Here is a 13,282-nt window from a genome sequence, read left to right on the forward strand (position 1 = left end):
GCTAATGAGATGTGGGAGATGCAGCAAGTGCTACCAAAACAAGTGAAACTCCTAAGAACATTGTAACTAGGTTGACCACTACCTTCTTTTTCTCTGACTATAAAAGCCTCAGTTTGGAGGCTGGATTATTCTCTGTGGCCTCATCCAGGCACAGGAGATCCACCAAGCCCCAGCTATGTTCCCTTTGTCTGTCTTTTCGTTAATTCTTTATCGGCCCCCCTCAAGTTCACTAAGCCCTTGGCTGTGCTGGCATGGCACATGTGGTGCCCAACATGGGACTTGAGTATGGGGCAAGGTGAAAGGACTACAATTGCAAGGTGAAATGACACTCCAGTGAAGCATGTGCAGAAAGCAAAAAGGGAGGAAGGAGCACAGTTTAGTAATAGCTAGGTGTAAATTAGCTCTGATGGGAAATTCAGGATCACAGGAAAAGAATTTTTATGTATACATGCTTAAAGCTATGCTCCAAGCATGGAGCTGTTCTGTGAGGTATCAACAGCTTTTCGATTTGTTGGATTTTGTAAGTAAAACCTGCCCATGGTTTCCTGAGGAAGGAAAGGTAAATGTAGAGATATGGGGAAAGGTAGAAAACAAGTTAGAGACCATTATATAGTTGAAGGTCCAGGAAAAATTCTTCTCTCTACTTTCAGTCTGTGGACCCTGATTCGGGACTGCCTAGAACCCACTCCCAAAAGGGAATGGATAAATGTGGCAGAGGAACTAAGACAGATAGTGGAAGGTTACCAGAGGCTTAATATTGTTGCAAAGGCTTGTCTCTCACCTGGAAACTACTTATTATGGGAGTATTTTATTCATGTTTGTGCTGACATTGGACCAGCCTACATTCAAGAAGCAGTATTAGCTGCCTCATTAAAGGAGATGTTTCTTGCTGGTCAGCAGAAAAAGAAAAGGGGATGTTTTAACTGTGGTAAACTAGGGGATTTTGCTAAAGACTGTAATGCTAGAAATGGAAGTACAGGAAGTGGAAACAAGCAACCTGGATTATGTCCAAGATGCAGGAGAGGACAGCTTTGGGTAAATGAATGCTACTCCAAGACTGATGTTGATGACAATTTAATGCCCCCTAGGCAGGGAAACTTCAAGCAGGACCAGCCCTGGCCCCACCAAACAGTAGAGGTCTTATCCTTAACCCCACTGCAGCCTTTCCAGCTGGCTCAGTAAACTTTTATCATGCCACTCCAGGAAGCACAGGATTGGCAAGTTCTCCCTGGGATGATAGATCAGAACTCAGGCAATAGTGGAAAGAACCAATCCTACTCTTAAAATGCAACTATAAAAACAAAAAAAGGGGAGAAGAATGTTATGTGTTAAATTCAGGAATTATATGGGTCAGAGGTTGTGTTTGTATTTTTCCAGAAGGAGCAGTGCATTCAATTTGGGTGCCAGAGTGTTACGTGCATCACCACAATGGACCCAGAGAAGCTCCTTGTCCCTTTGTTCAAAAGATTAAGAGTTGCCCCCAAAACAGCAAAGTGGAAGAAGAAGAAAATGAGGCTACACAAGGGACCGAGGTTCCAACATGGGGTCAGCTAAAGAAGTTAAAGACTGAAGCCCAGCAGATGGTAGAAAATAAAGATGTGGAAGCTACTCCCTCAACCATGTTTCTGTCTATGTTAGCATTGGTTAGCTGCTAGTCTTCTGTAAAGTCTTGTACAGCCAAATCTGAGGACTCTGAGTAAATATACACCAGCAGGGAAAAAAAATTCATTTAGTAGCTAAAAATGTTAATATATCTGTAGTTTGATTTCTCTCTCATTGCTGTGTTGCATTGGCATTGTTTTGTTATTGTTTTAATAGTCAGAGCTTTGTTCTTGATGTTTAAGTTTTACTTTTATTATAGTAGCTTAAAAACAAAAGAAGGGGGAGGTGTAGGGAGTGGATATAGGGGTAAGCCTTGGATTGACCTGTGTCAGAGCTACAAACAAGTCCCAGCTTAGAGGGCAAAGCCTTTTTAGCATAATTAAGCTTGACCTTATGACCGCTATGTAGATCCTTCCTGGATAGCTAATGAGATGTGGGAGATGCAGCAAGTGCTACCAAAACAAGTGAAACTCCTAAGAACATTTTAACTATGTTGACCATTACCTTGTTTTTCTCTGATTATGAAATAAAGTCTCAGCTTGGTGGCTGGATCCTGCTCTGTGGCCTCATTCAGGCACAGGAAATCCACCGAGCTCCAGCTATATTCTCTTTGTCTTTTCTTTAATCATTCACTGCCCCTCCTCAGGCTCACTGAACCCTTGGCTGTGCTGGAACAGCACACATAATGATTTCTCTAACCTTACATAACAGAAACGATGATGGCGTGATAATTTGGTGTCCCATAGAGGCCACTCAGTCTCTACTAGGGCTCAGGAGCATGATAGAATCTGTTCATAAACAGAGAAATTATCTGTTTTGGAAGGCATGGGTCTGCCCTGCAAGATTTGCACTGTAATTCTCCCATTGTGGCTTGCCAGAAACTCCACACAGCATCCTTATCTGCTATTGGCATTGCAGACAACATCAGATTGGCTAGATCATGTTAGATTAGCTAGTTTTGAAGCCTGAATCTTCTGCCTCTCTTACTCTTACTCCAGGTCCTGCTCAAACCTGGAGGAATTTTGCATTCCAAAAAGGGTACATGCTGCTTTTAAAATATAAAGACAGTGCCTCTTTCTTAGTGGCAAGAAATGCAAAAGATAATTTGTATTTAACCTGAGACCCTAGAATCATCACGAACCTTCTTAGGTCTAACCTCTTGCACTTTGACATGCATGTAGGCCATCCAGGGTTCTTGTCATATACTGCTCACTAGGTCCAATTTTCATGATGTTACCAATATTGTGGTCTAGCATTATGTTTTGCAGAATGTTCACTGTTAAGGTCTTTATGGAATATGTTACAAAAGAAAGCCAAAATTTAACATAGCTCTGGAGCAAGATAGTGAATGTGTTGTTGCCTTGTCATGAGAAGAGGAGCTTAAAACCTGAAATACCCAAAACATCTATGGTGATGTTGGAGAAATGCTCTAATGGAGATGCCAGTGCCCAGAAAAGTGCCATAATAAAATGAAGTGTTTATACAGGGTCATGCTGCCTGGGGAATGCAGGAAGGAGATATTCACAAGTTGGGGGCTCTTTTTCCCCCCTAGGACTTACTCTGGTACTGTGTGGGCAGTTTCTGGCATCTATTGTCACATTGGCAGTGTCCTATATAGAGCCCTCACTGACTGACAAAGAACTGCTTTGTTTGTGGGTGACAGTTCCAAGGTAAATGGACAGGATCCTTTTTGAAAGGCTGCCAGTCAGATGGAAGGAGGTAAAAACAAATCAGCTCAGTGGATTGAATTGCATGATGTTTTCCTAGCAGTTATGAAATAATTGAACAGTGGAAAACGCCTTTCTGTTTGGCTTTTTGCTGGCCATTTGATTATACAGGATGACAATGGAAATCTCGCCTATTAGAGGGATGTCCAAATGAGGCACAGCCCTATGGAAATTTAAGTGTGCATTAAAGTAGGACATGTTGGTGTCCATTAGAATAACTCCCTTGCAGGTTTAGAAGGTAATTGGAGTCAACAAGCAGATGTATTTCCATGTGCTCACTTGAGGTGGCCACCTGGGTCCATGAAATAAGTGGACAATGAGGGTCTGCATCAATGCAGAAATGGGCTGCATTTAGACATATGTCTTGTGCACTCTCTGAGGCACAAAATTCCAGTTAGAACTGTTCCGTCTACCAACAAAAGAGACAGAGACTGCAGATAAACATCTGGAAGACTTCCTGGTCTGAAGGCCCTGAACACAGCTGGCAAGTCAGGCTGATGTTGGTAGATCTGAGGGACTACAAATGGGTCCCCACAGGAATAGACACCAATTCTGGACTGGTCTTAGGTTACCTGGTGGTAGATGCAGATGCTCACAAAATAAGGAAACCCAGAACAGAAGAAAAAGGATTGGTTTATATGGCTAGTCCTAGAAACTTACTGATAGTCCTAGAAACTTACTTTATGGCCCTCATATAATGTCCAACAATGATCAGACAGATATCCTCCTCAGCTAATAGTTTGATAGAGAATTGGACTGGGAAATTAAAACATTGGTTGTCAAAACCAGAAGAAAATAAAAACACAAAAGGTTGGCTTACATACCTTTAAGAATGTGTTTGCACATTCAACATGAACATGAGTGGGGCTAAAAGAATCTTTCCACTGGATAGATTTGTCTGTATTTCTGGTGGATTGGGGGAAGGGGTTTGGGAAAGGTGATAGTATACTTTTTATCCACTGCCCCTCAACTTTTTTTCTTCCTCCCTGATTCAGTGGACATAGGACCAGGGCTGTAACTACAATATAAGTGATGAAAGCATTGGTGATTCCTAAGCACAAACTGTACTGATGTTTTTAACTTTTTTGTTAGAATTCTTAAGGGCCTTACTGGGTAGTTTGTGCCTCCACCCCATCTGGTAAAATTGGGATTAAAAGTACAGCATATTGCATGGTGGTAAAGGTAGTCCATTAGTTCTGTACTTGTGTAACAGAAGTGGACTGAAAGGGAGGCACTTGCTAGACTCATATTGCTGCCTTCAGTCTAGACAAGCTTAGGGTTGAACCTAATGTTCTTTCCAAAGGAGGAAACATTTGGGATTAAATGTAGAGAAGAAAAAAAAATAGTTATGGGTAAAGGAATGAACGGTTATGTAATAAGGGAAATCCAATGTTAGATTAACATCTGGAAAGAGTCTCAGACCAAGAGATGATACTCAAACTTTCTTGTTATCAGCCCTCCAATCTCATTATTTTTTATTCCAAGACATAAGGGCCAAACCATTAGCCACTACTCATGAATAAATGTTATTTTAGGATGAGTTGTGTCCTCCCTGAAAAAGCTACATTGGCATCCTAACCCCAGTACCTCAGAATGTAACCTTATTTGGAGAGAGGGACTTACCAGAGGTAACCAAGGTAAGATGCGGTCATTCAGATGGATCTTAATCCAATATGGCTTATATCCTTATGGAAAGGGGAAATTCAGACACAAAGACAGACACACATAGAGGGAAGACTATGTGAATAGACACAGGCAGAACATAGCCACCTACAAGCCAAGGAAAGAGGCCTGGAACAGATTCTCCCAATCTTCACCAGGAACCAACCCTGTTAGCATCTTGATATCATATATCTAGCCTTCAAAACTGTGACAAGATAAATTTCTATTATTTGAGCCACCCAGTTATGGTACTTTGTTATGGCATCCCTATAAAATGAATACAAATGCAAATCCATACCTTTGGCCATCTTTCTTTCCAGGAAAAGTGAACAGTCAGATGTATCGCTTGAAGTTCTTTTTTATCGGGAAGAGTTTCCCTCCAAGTCAGTCCTGTAGGATCTGATATTCTAGCAGTCTCCTTATGGCTTGTGCAAGACTTCTGTGTGGAAATATTTCTAAATTAGGCCCAAATTTCCCCCTCTTTATCAGAATCACATGTTATCAGTAATCTAATCACAGGGAACTACCAATGAGACCATAGATTGAAAGAGAGGAGGTAATTTAGGAGCAGTGAGTGCATTGTCAGTGTAAATCATCCACTCATGAAATATACTTATGATCTTCAGACTTGCTCATGTATGATCATGTACTACTACTGCCACTTGAAGATGGAGTGTTGCTATTCATTAAACCTATTTTATGGATTAGGTAACATCTAGTAAATTAGAGACATCTCATATCACATGTTTGTTTAGTGTCCCACAGTCAGGGGTTCAGTCTCTACCAAAGACCAATAGCAAATGAAAAGCTATCTATGTTACCAAGTTGGGATCTCTAGGAAGCAGACTCTGAGATAGAGTGTAAGGTGTTTGCTATTGAGTTATTTGGGATTAGTACCTATGAAATTGAGGCAATGTAGAAAGGATTCAGCAGTAGTGACTCACAATGCAATGGTGACAAAGTTTCTCATTTGTTAAGTTGTTTTGGATATAACATTGTATAATTTAGAAAAACAGTTGCTAGAAGTATTGAGAACTGTGTGTTCACTATAGAAATTAGACCTTTCACATATGTGGGGAAGAGGGCATCAGAGGATTGGAGAAAAGATATAGTCATTATATCCTAAAACAGCAGTATGAATGGGCAGATTTGAGTTTGAAATGAAATTCAAACAGCTATGCATGTCTAGCAAAAAGGTGGGACCATGAAGAGTGAGCTCATGGAGATGTTTGTGGAAGGTGCCATTTCTGAGGGAAAGTGAAATGCTTGGTGATTGACTCAGGGCTAATGTTTGGAATTTAAAAACAGATCTGGATCTTTTTGTTAACCTGCTATCTTCATATACTGTTGAGAGTAAGGGATTCTTAATTTCTGCATTCCAAATCTTATGCAGGTTCCTCTTTTGTCCAATTTTATCTTATAACCACAAAGTAAAGATAATTCTGGAAAATGTAGTTCTAAGCTTCATGTAACACAGTGCAGCACATTAATCAGCATCTTTAGCTTTCCTCCTCATGGCTGCAAGATATCTTTTTTCAGCTTGCAGTATTGTGTTCAAACTGAAGAAGGAGCAAAGTACAAAGGATACATTACCTTCTGATAAAAACATTTTTTTTATAACTTTGCACATTTTTATTTTGTTATAACTTTGTACATTTTTATTTATGTCAATTTCTTTTTTTAAAAAAATATATTTGCTATTGATTTTAAATTTTAGAGAGAAAGAAAGAGGGAGAGAGAGAGAGACAGAAACACCAATGAGAGAAACATCATCAATTGGCTGCCTTCAGCATGCTCCCCACTGGGGTTTGAGCCCACATCCTGGGTATGTGCCTTGACCAGGAATCAAACAGCAAACTCTTGGTGCATGTGTCAACACTCAACCACTGAGCCACACTGGCTGGGCATATATAAACTTCTTATTTATCAAGACAATTAGTTGTAGACTACACTAGCTACAAAAATAAACTGAGGATACATCTCTCAACAGTAAAGATTAATAATCTGAAAATGTCTAAGCTCTTTTTAGTAAGAAAGACAGAATAGATATCAAGTAGGCAAATTCCAGGTTCTGCCACAGTATGCCTGAAAGAAAATTTCAGAAAGTACCAAAGTCAATGATTATACACATTGCATGTACAGGAAATTCATTAGAAACAATAACAAAATTAAGTTCAAATGCACTTACTTGCATATTAAAAATACATTTTACTTCAGTCCAAGGAAACTTCACAATAGAAACGAGACAATATATACATAAGTGAACCACAATGAAAATTATATATATCAAAAATTGTGTGCTATGGGTAAAAGGGTACTGGGAGCAATAATCATCACTGCAGAGGTTTTATATTATAAATTATAAATTATGAGCTAGGGATCACTTCAAAGATGAGACACTGATAAAGCAATTCCATATTACAGCATTTTAAAGATTTTTCCTCCAATATAAATTTCTTCATGTTTGTAAAGGAAGAAATGCACATGAAGGCATCCCCACATTGATTACATTCATTGGGTTTCTCTCCAATATGAGCTTTCATATTTTTTTAAGAAGAAAACGCAAAAATTTTTCACATTCCTTACATTTATGTCTCTCAGTATGAGTTCTCATTTTCTGACTAAGGAATGAGAAAGACTTGAAGGCTTTCCCACATTCTTAAAATTTATGTGGTTTCTATCCAGTATGTGTTCTCACATGTACACTCAAGTGTTAGGAATTATACTTTCCAACATTTTATTTTTCCCTTTTTAATATATTTTTATTGATTTCAGAGAAGAAAGGAGAGGGAGTGAAAGAGAAACATCAACGAGAGAGAATCATTAAGCGTCTGCCTCCTACATGTCTCCTAATAGGGATCGAACCCACAACACAGGCATATACCCTTTATCAGAATTGAACCCAGGCCCTTTAGTCTGCAGACTGATACTCTAGCTGCTGAAGTCAAACTGGCTAGGGCTTTCCCACATTTCTTACACTTATGTGGTTTCTCTCCAATGTGAATTTTCACATGACTGAAAAAAAATTTAAATATGAGTTAAGATTTTCCTATACTTCAAATATTAATGAAATTTCTTTCTAGTGTGAGTTATATGTTTTCTAAGGGATAATGAATAGCTGAAGACATTTAATATATTCACAGTGTGTCTCTACAATGTGCGTTATTGCAAATACAGTGAAACCTGAAAAATAAAAGAAATATTTGTCTCGTTTTACAATTATAGAATCTCTCTCAAGTGTTTGTACACATGTGGTTATTAAAGAAGAAATGTATACTTTTTCATATTTCTTACATGTCTATAGCTCTTTTCTAGTATGTTTTCTCACTTGTAGAGTAAGCTTTGAGAAATAAATGAAGATTTTCCCACATTCCTTCTATAAAGCTGCTCTTCTATGTGAGTTCTTAGAGATATAAAATAATGTGAGAAAGCCTTTATCTCTTTTACATCTGTGGGGTATGTTTTCAATGTTATTTCTCACATGGGCACTAAAGAATGAGGACCAATTGATTCTCACACACTATTTTTATGCATATAATTTCCCTCCAGTGAGAATTTTTGCATTTTCTAAGAAATGAAAGCAAATGGAAGATTTTTTCATATTTTTCCACATTATATTAATATAATTATTATCTCTCCCATGAGTTCTTACATGTAAAGCAATAGATGAAGAATGCATTAAAATGAGCATACTACATTTTGTATATTCATAATTTTTTCACCACAGTGAATTATTACATGAATCCTAAGATACAAAGAACAGCTGAAGCGTTCTCTACATTCCTTTCATTGATATGGTTTGTGTCCATTATCTTTTCCCATATCTGAATTAATAAGTGAATAATTAATGAAGGTTTTCATGCATCCAATGAATTTATAGATGTTCTCTTCAGTATGAATTCTCTAGTGCAAAATTAAATTTGGAATCTGGCTGAAGGCTTTTCCACACTAGTTACTATCATTATCTCTCTCTCATATGGAATATCTTATAGACAGTAGATATTAGAGTCTTTCTGAAATATATTCCAGTTTGATTATAGTCACCACCATATGACTTCTCCACCATGTGATTTCTTAAAATTCTCCTGAGTCTTACACTAATTTTTTTGTGCCATGGCAAAAAGTATGAGAATTACATAATAGGTAATTGTTGTGTGTGTGTGTGTTTTTACATTGTAGGTGAAGTAGCATAATACTAATTTAAGGTATATTGTTAAGTAAAGGCTATATGTTCTTATCCCAGAGGGAATACCCCCAAAAATGTTGTAAGTAAAAGTCCCTTTAGGAAATAAAATGGAATAGCAAAATATACACAAATAATTCAAAAGAAAAAAGAAAATGTGAAACAAAGGAATGAATAAAATACAATAGATACAATTATATAATTATATTAAATATACATGAGTTCTCCAATTAAAAGACAGAAATAAAAATGCAATAGATACAATTATGTAATTATATTAAATATACATGAGTTCTCCAATTAAAAGGCTGAGTTTTTTTTTTTAAAAAATCAAGATTCAACTCTTTATAGCTTACAAAAGATGCACCTAAAATATAAAGAAAAGATTAAAAATTAAATATAATAAACTCTAAGTGTAAGAAATATGGGCTGAATATTAATATCAGTTTGAAAGAATTATTAGAGACTAAAAGGGATGTTTCATAATTCTGTCAATTCATCAAGAAGATAAACTATTCCTATCTATGTGTATATCAAATAACAGAATTTTAAAATACATGAGGTTTTTTTAAATGCTAGAAATAAAAGGAGAAATACAGAAAGTCACAATCAGAGTTGAAAATTTTAACATTTTTCTTTTAATAGTTGATAAAATATGTAGGAAAATAGCAAGAATAAAAAAAAAAACTTAAACAACATTATCAAGCAACTTGGTTTGAAATTTATAGAACATTACACACATTTATTTCAATTACAAAAGGAAACTCACCAAGGTAACCCATATGTTAGATAACAACAACACAACAGAACTCAATAATTTCAAAAGACTTAAATCATATGGATTATGTTCTCAGACCAAAACAATTATTTTATATGTTAAAAATTATATCTCTGGGATATTTGAAAATCAAATAACATACTTCCAGTTAACCAATGGGTTAAAGAAGAAGTCAACAGGAAAATTACAGAGAAATTCAAACTGAATAGTAATTTAACCACAGTACCAAAATTATGAAATGCAGCTTAAATAATCCATAGGGGAAAAAGTGTATAGATTTAATTTATATTTTCATATGTTTAATCTATATCAGAAAAGAAAGGCTCAGAGTCAATTATCTAAACTCTCAGAGAAGCTTCAAAAATAAGAGAAAACTAAAACCAAACTTGGTATAAGGAAAGAAATAAAAATATAAGAGTGGAAATAAAGGAAATGGAAAAGAGTCAATAGGAAAATAACAAAGACAAGTGTTGGTTTTTTAAAAAAGTTTAATAAGATTGTTATGGCAATATTTGATAAAGACAAAAGGAGAGAACATATTTGACCAATATCTGGAAGAGAGAGGGGCATAATATAAATATGTAGAAAAGATGATAAAGGAAATGTTATCAATAACTTCAGGCCAATAACTTTAACACCATGCCACCAACTACATAAGAGAAAATTGGAATTTTAGCATACCTTGGTCATTAAGTTTGCAATTCAAAATCTTCCTACAAAAAAGTGTTAATCATAGATGGATTCTGTGACAAATTTTATGTAGATAAAGAAGAAATAATATCTTATACAAACTTTTTCATCAAAGAGAAAAAGGAGGAAACAACTGCCAACTCATTTTATGAGACCTCTATAAACCTGAAACTAAAACCTGACAATGGCATAATATGAAAAATTACAGACCTCTCACAAACACGCATGCAAAAATTCTTAACAATGTAGTAGCAAATCAACTTTACCTAATATATAATATTTTTCACACTAATGCATGCCACCTGGAAGAAAAATACATAAACAATTTGCCTGGCCAATCACAATCATGCAAGTGCTCTTCCAATTCCAGTCTGTAGGACTCCAGTTCCTTAGATCTGCTTGGATATCTTTGTATTCTTCCACAGTTGCTGCTGCTATCCCGTATTCACAATGGAGAGGAACTTGATTCATATTTTCCTGCTCAGATTCCAGTTGTAACCACCATCACTAGTGCTGTGATGCTCATTTGAATTTGAAAGTTGAAGACAACCAACAGGACCATGACTTGAGCAAGGCAAATGTCTCAGAAGAAAAATTAATGGGTCCCTCAAAAACTTGGTGGTAAAGACAGACATTAGTCTAAAAAAATCAAACTAAATGAAAAAAATCCATTATGAACAGAATTTCAATAATTGATTAAAGACATGATGCTGCCGAAACCGGTTTGGCTCAGTGGTAGAGCGTCGGTCTGCGGACTGAAGGGTCCCGGGTTCAATTCCGGTCAAGGGCATGTACATTGGTTGCGGGCGCATCTTCGGGGGGTGTGTGTGTGTGTGTGTGTGTGCAAGAGGCAGCTGGTTGATGTTTCTCTCTCATCGACGTTTCTGGCTCTCTATCTCTCTCCCTTCCTCTCTGTAAAAAAAAAAAAAAAAAATCAATAAAATATATATATATAAAAAAAATAAAGACATGATCCTATCCTACACAACTTGGCCTCACCCTAATTCCTGCCATGTCACATCCTGATGTCAACTTTATTGTTTCCTGATCTCATTGGGAGATAAAAGGCCATATATGTTTCACTTCTCTCTTCTGGGTTGCTCCTTCAAGGTCAAGAGGGCTACCAAACTTCTAGATCAAATAATGCTGCATTGTTACATTTACAAGAAGAAAAATCCTTTAACTTGCAAAAATTATCTCTTCTAGATTATATTACTAATGCCTATTTTATTACATACTTTTATGCATTAAAGGAACATATGTTTACAATATGGAAAGAAATGGAAAAGTAATGTTACTCTATTATATATATTTGTATATGCAGTGCAGCTCTACCATCTACTTAAGCCACTCCCTTAGACACACACATGCTCAAATGCACACATGTACACAAACACACACATAGACAAACACTCTGGGTGCAGCTGTGAAGTTCAAAACTTGTTTGAGGTATTACCATTCATGTGTAGTGATAGATTCCTATTGATGTTTCATGATTACGCTGATAAACTTTAATGATCTTTTTAAGGTATTCAGATCAATCCTTGAAGAACAAATATTAATCCTTTGGAGATAGCTTTCATTCTACACTTTATCAATAAAGTATTTGTAAAGACAGGAAAGGAGTAGTGGTTACTGACACATTGTGGTCTCTGGGCCTGTTTTGAAACATACACCTCTTTATTATGAAAATTCTGACCCTCCCACAGAGCATGTTCTACCAAAACACATAAATTGCTGCTATGTTTATGACAATTTTCAACTCATATTTAATCCATTTATTTTACTAAGTAAAAATGCTTTGGCCCTGATATTTTCCTGTCTGAAAAAGAAACCAGTGTACTGGATTGCTCTATAAACATTGTAGTCATTTTGTAAGGATACCACTAATCCAGGTTTAAGCATATAACTGGCATTTATCAGCTTACCTTCTTGTTCTATTCCTCAAATGGTTTGGGTTGCTACTATCCATGAATATTTTTTGAAAGTTCAATTATCTGTGTATGTTTGTAATAGCAAAATTGCGTGAAGATATGAATTCAGCCACAGTAGCTCAGAGTACTGTCCTTGGATAACACTTAAAGGGAAGCAAAACTGCTTTTCTGACAAGCATCTCAAACTTCCTAAATAGACAGCCTGAGACACAGACAACTGTGTAAATCAACCTGACTCACGAGGAAGAGAGATGTGCCCATTTGGAACGCATCTATCTGAAAATCCAATTACAGTTGCTTAATCACATACGGTTTTATTCATATTCAAGCTGTGAGAAGGTATCGCAGAGTTGTTGCAGCAGTTTAATAATGCTGTGAAAAACTCGGGGGCTTTCCATCTTATCATACTTAGTATATAAACCTTTTATTTATGGCACTTATGGTTGCAAGTTGATTGCTTCTACTCAAGGCTTCCTCCTCAATACCCATGCTGGTTAAGAAAAGAGAAAATGGGCCCTAGCCGGTTTGGCTCAGTGGACAGAGTGTTGGCCTGCAGACTAAAGGGTTCCCAGGTTCAATTCTGGTCAAGGGCACATACCTTGGCTAGTACCTTGGTTGCAGGCTCCTCCCTAACCTTGGTCCTGATCAGGGCTCATGCAGGAGGCAACCAATCTGTTTTTCTCACATTAATGTTTCTCTCTGTCTT

Source organism: Pipistrellus hanaki (genome assembly GCF_964339955.1).
Source record: "Pipistrellus hanaki genome assembly, chromosome: 5".
Lineage (NCBI taxonomy): Eukaryota > Metazoa > Chordata > Mammalia > Chiroptera > Vespertilionidae > Pipistrellus > Pipistrellus hanaki.